We start from the raw sequence: 8189 nt of genomic DNA on the forward strand, positions 1-8189 counted from the left end.
TTCCCTCCCTCCAAGACCATGAAGCTGCGGGCAGACATTACAACATTTGCTCAATTCGATCAGGAATCTTTATATGAGGCATGAGAACGCTTCAAGGATCTACTACGAAGATGCCCACATCACGAGTTACCACTTGGGTTAGTCGTTCAAACATTTTATTATGGTTTGCTTACTCCTAACCATACAATGATAGATGCCGCTGCTTGTGGAAACCTGTTGAGGAAGACTGCGGAAGAAGGATATGAGTTGTTGGAGGAGATGGCTGCTAGCAGTTATCACCCTCAATCTGACAGGAACAACCAGCGGAGAAGTGCAGGAGTTCACCAGGTAACTGATTTTTCTGCTATTACTGCACAACTGGATGCATTGAACAGGAAGCTGGATGGCTTGAACATGGGTTGCACAGCTATGCGTCTGCAAGAGATATTCTGTGAGAAATGTGGAGGGGAACACTATGTGAAAGACTGTCAAGATGGAAATCCCTTCTATGTGCAAAATGAGGCACCGGTGAATCAAGTGGGAGTCCAAAACCGCCCAAGGAATGACCCTTATTCGAACACATACAATCCTGGGTGGAGGCAACATCCCAACTTCTCATGGGGCGGTCAAAAAGTCAGAATAGACCGCAAGGAGGACAACAATATGGGAAACAACCGATGTACAGATCCTATCCTCCTAGAGAAGAAAAGTCCAACTTGGAGCAAATGATGTCTAAGTTTATTTCATCCACTGAAACTAGACTTCAAAATCAGGATGCGTCGATAAAGGGGCTTGAAAGTCAGATTTGTCAGTTAGCGAAGATGATAGCAAGTAGAGAGCCATGCACTTTGCCAAGTAACACAGAGACTAATCCAAAAGAGCAAGTGAAGGCCATTGAGTTGAAGAGTGGGAAAGTTTTGGAGTCAAGAGAAAAAAGAAAACTCAAACAGTGGATGAGCAAACTGCGACATCTAAAGGTAAGTCTTTTAACTTTACACTAACACCCACTGCACAACCAAAAATTGTTATTCCTCCACCCTTCCCTGCAGCATTGAAAAAAGAAAAACTAGATGCACAATTTGGTAAGTTTCTTGAGGTATTTAAAAAATTGCATATCAATAATCCCTTCGCCGATTCTTTAATGCAAATGCCTAGTTATGCTAAATTTTTGAAGGACATTTTAGCTAATAAGAGGAAGTTGGAGGATCACATGACAATGAACTTAACTGAAAATTGCTCCGCTTTGGTGCAAAACAAAATCCCACCGAAACTCAAAGATCCAGAGATTTTCTCTATTCCTTGCATGATTGGTGATGTTGTTTTTCATAAAGCGTTATGTGATCTTGGTGCAAGTATTAATCTTATGCCATTGTCTGTGTTTAGGAAACTTGGGTTGGGAGAGCCTAAGCCGACGAGGATGTCCTTGAAACTGGCTGACAGATCTGTCAAGTACCCCCGCGGAGTGATTGAGGATGTGCTAGTGAAAGTAGACAAATTCATTTTTCCTGCGGATTTCGTGGTTCTCGACATGGAGGAGGATACAGAGATGCCTCTAATTTTGGGGAGACCGTTCCTTGCAAGTTGCAAGGCACTGATTGATGTACAAGAAGGGAAGTTGAGATTAAGAGTGGGCGAGGAAGAGATTACTTTTGATGTTTTTAATGCACTTAAGCACACACTGCATTCTGATAGTTGTTTTAGAATTGATGCTTTTGACTCTCTTGTGTCTCACTATGTGCAGGATGCTCTTAGGGACCTTTTGGAGGCCACTATCACTACTGAATTGGGAGAAGAGGAATTGGATGAAGAAAAAGCTGAAATAGTGCCACACTTTAATGTCAACCATCCATGGAGAAAGCTAATGAGGATGCGATTGGAGGATCTAGGAGAACGAAGAGATTTGACCCCTCAAAGGTCAAGCATGGAGGAGCCACCAACCCTTGAGCTAAATCCGTTGCCTCCACACCTCAAGTACGTTTACTTAGGTGAGAATAACACATTACCTGTCATTATTTCTGCTGCTTTGACAGATGCGATGGAAGACAAACTGTTGGAGGTTCTGAAAGCGCACATGGGTGCATTTGCGTGGAAGGTGGCGGATATCAAAGGGATCAATCCATCAGTCTGCATGCACAAGATCTTGATGGAAGACAAGTACTCACCTCTTGTGCAACCTCAGAGAAGATTGAATCCAAAGATGCAAGAGGTAGTAAAGGCAGAAACGATTAACCTTCTCGATGCAGGTATTATCTATCCTATATCTGATAGTGCATGGGTAAGCCCGGTTCAGTGTGTGCCAAAAAAGGGTGGGATTACTGTGATTACAAATGATAATAATGAACTTAATACCCACCAGGACTGTTACGGGATGGCGTGTGTGCATTGATTATAGGAAATTGAATGATGCCTCCCGAAAAGACCACTTTCCCCTTCCCTTTATTGATCAAATGCTTGAGACGTTAGCGGGTCATGAGTTTTATTGTTTTCTAGATGGATATTCGGGGTATAATCAAATCACCATTGCACCTGATGACCAAGAGAAAACCACTTTCACTTGTCCTTATGGAACTTTCGCTTTTCGCCGCATGCCGTTTGGTCTTTGTAATGCCCCTGCCACATTTCAACGTTGCATGACCGCTATATTCCATGATATGATAGAAACTTTTTTTGAAATTTTTATGGATGACTTCTCTATTTTCGGCCCTTCTTTTGATGACTGTTTGCAGAACTTGAAGGTGGTGTTGTTGAGATGTGAGGAGACGAATTTGGTGCTAAATTGGAAAAAGTGCCATTTCATGGTACAAGAGGGAATTGTCTTAGGGCACAAGATTTCGGAGCACGGAATAGAGGTGGATAAGGCGAAAGTTGAAGTTATCAAGAACTTACCACCTCCGGCATCCATAAAGGGAGTTAGAAGTTTTCTCGGCCACGCCGGTTTTTATCGGCGTTTTATAAAAGATTTTTCAAAAATTGTCAAACCTCTATCTTCCTTACATTTGAAAGATGTGCCATTTGATTTCAATTCTGACTGTTTACAGGCATATGAGGATTTGAAGGAGTGCTTGGTGACGGCTCCTGTCTTGGTAGCACCGGATTGGGATCTACCTTCGAGATCATGTGCGATGGCAGTGACACTGCAGTGGGGGCCGTACTTGGCCAGCGACAAAACAAGGTATTTCATACAATTTACTATGCAAGTAAGACCTTAGATGAGGCTCAATTGAATTATGCAACAACTGAAAAGGAATTACTTGCAGTAGTATTTGCACTTGACAAATTTCATTCATACCTTGTTTTGTCCAAAGTAATTGTATTCACTGATCATTCTGCCCTTAAATACTTACTTGCTAATAAAGATGCAAAGCCACGCTTACTTCGGTGGATTTTATTACTGCAAGAGTTTGACTTAGAAATCAAAGACAAGAAAGGTGTTGAGAATGTGGTAGCAGATCACTTGTCTAGATTAGAATTTATTTGTGATGATTCTGTCGATCTCGCTATCAATGATTGGTTCCCTGATGAGCAACTATTTGAGGTGAGAAATTGTCCTTGGTATGCAAATTTCGCTAACTTTCTTGTCACAGGCACACCTCCACCAAACCTATCGTTTCACCAACGAAAGAAATTCTTTTCTGACGTGAAATACTATTTTTGGGAGGAACCGTTTTTGTTCAAAATTTGTGCAGATGCCATGATAAGAAGGTGTGTTGCAGAGGAAGAGTTCGATCAAATTCTCAACCATTGCCATGACCGTGAGGTAGGTGGTCATTTCGGACCAACAAGGACGGCATCCAAGGTACTTGAATGTGGCTTTTATTGGCCAACCCTCTTTAAAGATGCTCGTTCTTATGTGCTACATTGTGATAAATGCCAGCGGTCAGGTAACATCTCTAACCGTCATGAAATGCCTTTAAATAATATCATTGAGTGTGAGGTTTTTGATGTGTGGGGGATAGACTTCATGGGACCGTTTCCCAGTTCTTTCACGAAAAAATACATCTTGGTTGCAGGTAGATTATGTGTCTAAGTGGGTAGAGGCGGAAGCGTACGCCACTAATGATGCTCAAGTGGTCCTAAAATTTTTAAAGAAAAACATTTTTAACCGATTTGGAACACCACGAGCAATCATTAGTGATGGTGGCACGTATTTTTGCAACAAACTATTTGAAAAACTTTTGAGCAAATATGGTGTCACACATAAGATCTCTACCCCCTATCACCCCCAGACGAGTGGTCAAGTGGAAGTGTCGAACCGAGAGATAAAGCGAATTTTGGAGAAAGTGATAGGTGTGAGTAGGAAAGATTGGTCGGTTAGGTTAGATGATGATCTTTGGGCATATATGACTGCTTTTAAAACACCTATAGGCACTACACCGTATAGGCTTTTGTTTGGTAAAGCATGTCATCTACCTGTAGAGTTAGAGCATCGGGCATACTGGGCCACAAAAGCACTGAACTTTAATTTTACTAATGCAGGTGAACAAAGTTTGCTTCAATTGGATCAGTTAGAAGAGTTCCGAAATCTGGCCTATGATCTAGCTCTGTCCTACAAAGAAAATACAAAGAGGGCTCATGACAGACGAATCATCGAAAGGGAATTCCAAGAAGGTGAAAATGTCTTGCTCTATAACTCCCGGTTGAGACTGTTTCCATGTAAACTGAAGTCACGATGGTCCGGTCCATTCGTAATTTCGAAAGTATACCCATCGGGAGCTATAGAATTGAAAGATGGAAAGGATGGGACATTCACGGTCAATGCTCAACGACTGAAGCATTACATGGGTGGCATAATTGAGCCACAACTTGGAATCACCCGGTTCAAAGACAATTCAAACTGAGACCGACCGACAGTCTAGCTCTCGACTGTAAATTGAGAACTACCTTTCTTTCCCTTCTCTTGCATTTAATTTGATTTTTCTTTCTTGTCAGTAATTTTTTATTTTCTTTTACTGTGTTTTGTTTTTATTTCAAAAAAAAAAATTGGAAAAAAAGCCGTGAAGCTTCCGCCCGGGCAAACACTTACATCCGCACGGGCGCGCCCTTTTCAAAATTTAAAAAAAATTCGAAGACTATCCGCCCTGGCGGAAACTTATGTCCGCCCGGGCGGATCGCGCAGATTAATAATCTGCATTATCTTTCCTTTCTCCCCCATTCAACAACCCTCGCCTCCCTCTTCCGATTTTCGCCCATCCACCATCAATCTCACTCAAATCTCTTGTCTTGTGTCAAATTCAGGTACAATTAGGTGTCACCACCCTTACTCAACATCAAGACCACAAATTTCCGGTCACCACGGTGTTTTCCGACCACCTCTACAAAATCTCCGGCCACCGCTCGCCGCCACCGAATTCCGGCAGAGTCTTCTCCGGCGAAACGGTTGCTACTCCGGGCTACCATTGCTCTTCTCAAATAATCAACAACATTGGCGCCTAAAAAGGCTCGGGTAAGTCACTGGTGCTTCTTCTTCGTCATCTCATAATTCCCAATTATTTGTGAATCCGGCGGCTAGGGAACGTTATGAGCATGCAAAAATACATAGAGCTCCGCTTCGCGAACGAGGTTTCCAATTTGAGCAATATATAGATATTATCAATCAAATTGCGAATAGAAGTTGGGGTAAATTTTGTCGTCAACCGCAAGCCGCGGTGGTACCCGTGGTGAGGGAATTCTATGCCAATGCAGCTGAGAGGAGTGAAGGTAAGGCATTTGTGAGAGGGAAGTTGGTTGATTTTAGTGCAGCGGAGCTTAATAGGGTGCTTGAGACACCGGCGGTAGACAACTCAGTTTATGTGGCATGGGCGGCCGAACCGGATTTGGACCTGATGATGCAGCGAATATGTTATCCGAGGTCTCCGTGGAAGACACCGGGCTCACACACCTGTTTTGCCGAAAAATATCTGCTGATCCCGGCTTCGTTGTGGTATGCATTCCTGGCCACACGTTTGATGTCAGTCGGGCACACGAGCTAAGTCCAGAGGGAGCGAGGGCTACTGCTTTATGCTTTGATCACTCAATTGCCACTCAATGTGGGCAGGATAATCCATTCGCAGATCGATCTGAGCATTCATAATCCGAATGTGACATTGTTCTTCCCCCACATTATCACAGAGCTATGTACGAGCGCTGGAGTCATTTTTCAGGATGACGATGAGTGGCTACCACCGACCAAGGCCCTCGATGACGCCAGCTGGTTACAGAAATTGGCAGTGCGGCGGAAGCCTTTACCGCAGTTTGGCCCCATCTGGGACGGCTACACTTTTGATCCCGTGCCACAGCAGCCCCCTACCACCGGCCCCGCGACCTCGCCGTCGCCTACTGCAGGACCGGATGGACGAATTCGCTGCCTTTGCAGACCATCAGCTACAGTGGCAGGCCGTGACTCAGACGTACCAGACGGCTACTGATGCCATGCTTCGCCTATCGCTGAGTCACAGTGGTGTCGACCCAGCCCTTCTCCTGTGAGAACTCGACTTTTCAGCAGCTAGCAATTTCAGTAGCAAATGAAAATTCCAGCAGAAGCTAGCAATTCCAGCATCAAGCTAATATTTCAGAAGTTGATATTTTCCAGCAGAGCAGACATGTAATTTCCAGCAGACAAAATTCAGCAGCAGAAGAGCGAGAAAGCAGCAGCAGCAGAAGAGCGAAGAGGCAGCAGACAGTTACTGATTCAGCTTGAACTTGTAACTGAAGCATTTAACACGAAATAAAGATTGTTAATGTCAGATTATGGCCTTTAATTGGGAGGCTAACATGTCAGAATTTCACCTATAAATATCACTCTCAAACACCTGAATTGGTTTACCAAAACCTTGAGTTATCACCTGAAATTAGAGCTAAGAGAGTGCATTTTCGAAGCTGTAAAATCCAGTAGCGAGGCAAGCAGATTTCAGTAGACTTCAACCGAAACTCTAGCAATTTACGGTAAGTGGGCTTATATATAAATATCTTGAAATCCGTTGATAATTCTGTTTTAAAGTTCAGTTTCTGTATGTTGATTTCTGATTTTGAAGCACTGAAACTCCCTAGTGAACTAATGGTAGGAATATATATTCTGAACATTTCTGAATTCTGATTCTGATTCTGATTCTGGCCTCACCCCTTAGAGGAGAGAACATATAGGGGACTGATATCAGTTTAGCCATGAAATTCACTAACGTGCTCAGTGCTTAATAATTCTGATTTCTATTCTGAAACATGTAAATTCTGAATTCTGATTTCTGTTATGAAAATACGAGTTTTCTGTATATTATTGTATTACTGTTTCTGTTGAAAACGATTTCGAAAACTGGGAGTTATTCCCGCCCCTGCTTACTGAGTGACAATCAAATCACTCACCCACCAAACTCATCTTAGATAAGAGTACTGAAGAAATGTTAGAAGAAGAGGAACAGATCCAGTTCTGGGGCTGGTGAAGAAGACTGTTGTTCTCAGTTTATGTTTATTTTTATTCCGCTGCATCTGTTAAGATACTGTAATATTTGGTTTTACATTTCCGCTGTAAAACATCAATATTCGAGTTGTAACAGACAATTGATTTATTTCGTATTATGAATAAAAGACTGGTTTATGAGATTCTGTACTTCTGAGGCTTGTTGTTTTCGAATGTAATATTTGAGAGCAACGCCGATGTCAACCAACCCCCGTCCCGGGGCGTGACATTGAAGTGGTATCAGAGCAAACCCGGGTTTCATAATCTGGGGAAGAGGAATTAGAAATAATAAGTTCTTATAGACTTCTGAGAATAAGTTCTGAAGGTTACTGAAATAGACTACTGAAATTAAGCTACTGTAATAGACTACTGAAACGAGTTTTTTAAAAAAAAAAAATTCAGTAGGCCAAAACCAGTAGACGAAAAACAGTAGGATAAGACCAGTAGTCTGAAACCAGAACCAGTAGAAGGAAACCAGTAGATCTGAATGCAGAAGACTGGGTCAGTAGACTCGGAATACAGCAGACAATGCTGGAAAAGTAGCAGACTGAATGCAGTAGCAAGTGTACTCCAGCAAGCAAATGCAGTAGACCTCGTAAAATGGCATAGAAGTTGAGGTGTTTTTCGCGCAAACTTCAAACGGCCATAACTTTTGATCCAGGAGAAATTTTTACCATTAAAAGTAGGCGTTGGAAAGCTCTCGACGAGGAGAACCTAACCTAGAACCATTCATCGTTCTAGCACCACCGACGAACCCAGAAATCCATCGTTTGGATAGTGA

General features: G+C 42.7%; 1 non-coding gene across 1 annotated transcript; it reads right to left on the reverse strand.

The window, feature by feature from the left end:
* Positions 1 to 22: 22 nt before the first annotated feature.
* On the reverse strand, positions 23 to 128 carry LOC140815742 (small nucleolar RNA R71). Its single transcript, XR_012114391.1, has one exon. It is a non-coding gene; the product is annotated as a small nucleolar RNA R71 (small nucleolar RNA).
* Between the last annotated feature and the right edge of the window lie 8061 nt (positions 129 to 8189).

Source organism: Primulina eburnea, chromosome 15 (assembly GCF_022965805.1).
Source record: "Primulina eburnea isolate SZY01 chromosome 15, ASM2296580v1, whole genome shotgun sequence".
Lineage (NCBI taxonomy): Eukaryota > Viridiplantae > Streptophyta > Magnoliopsida > Lamiales > Gesneriaceae > Primulina > Primulina eburnea.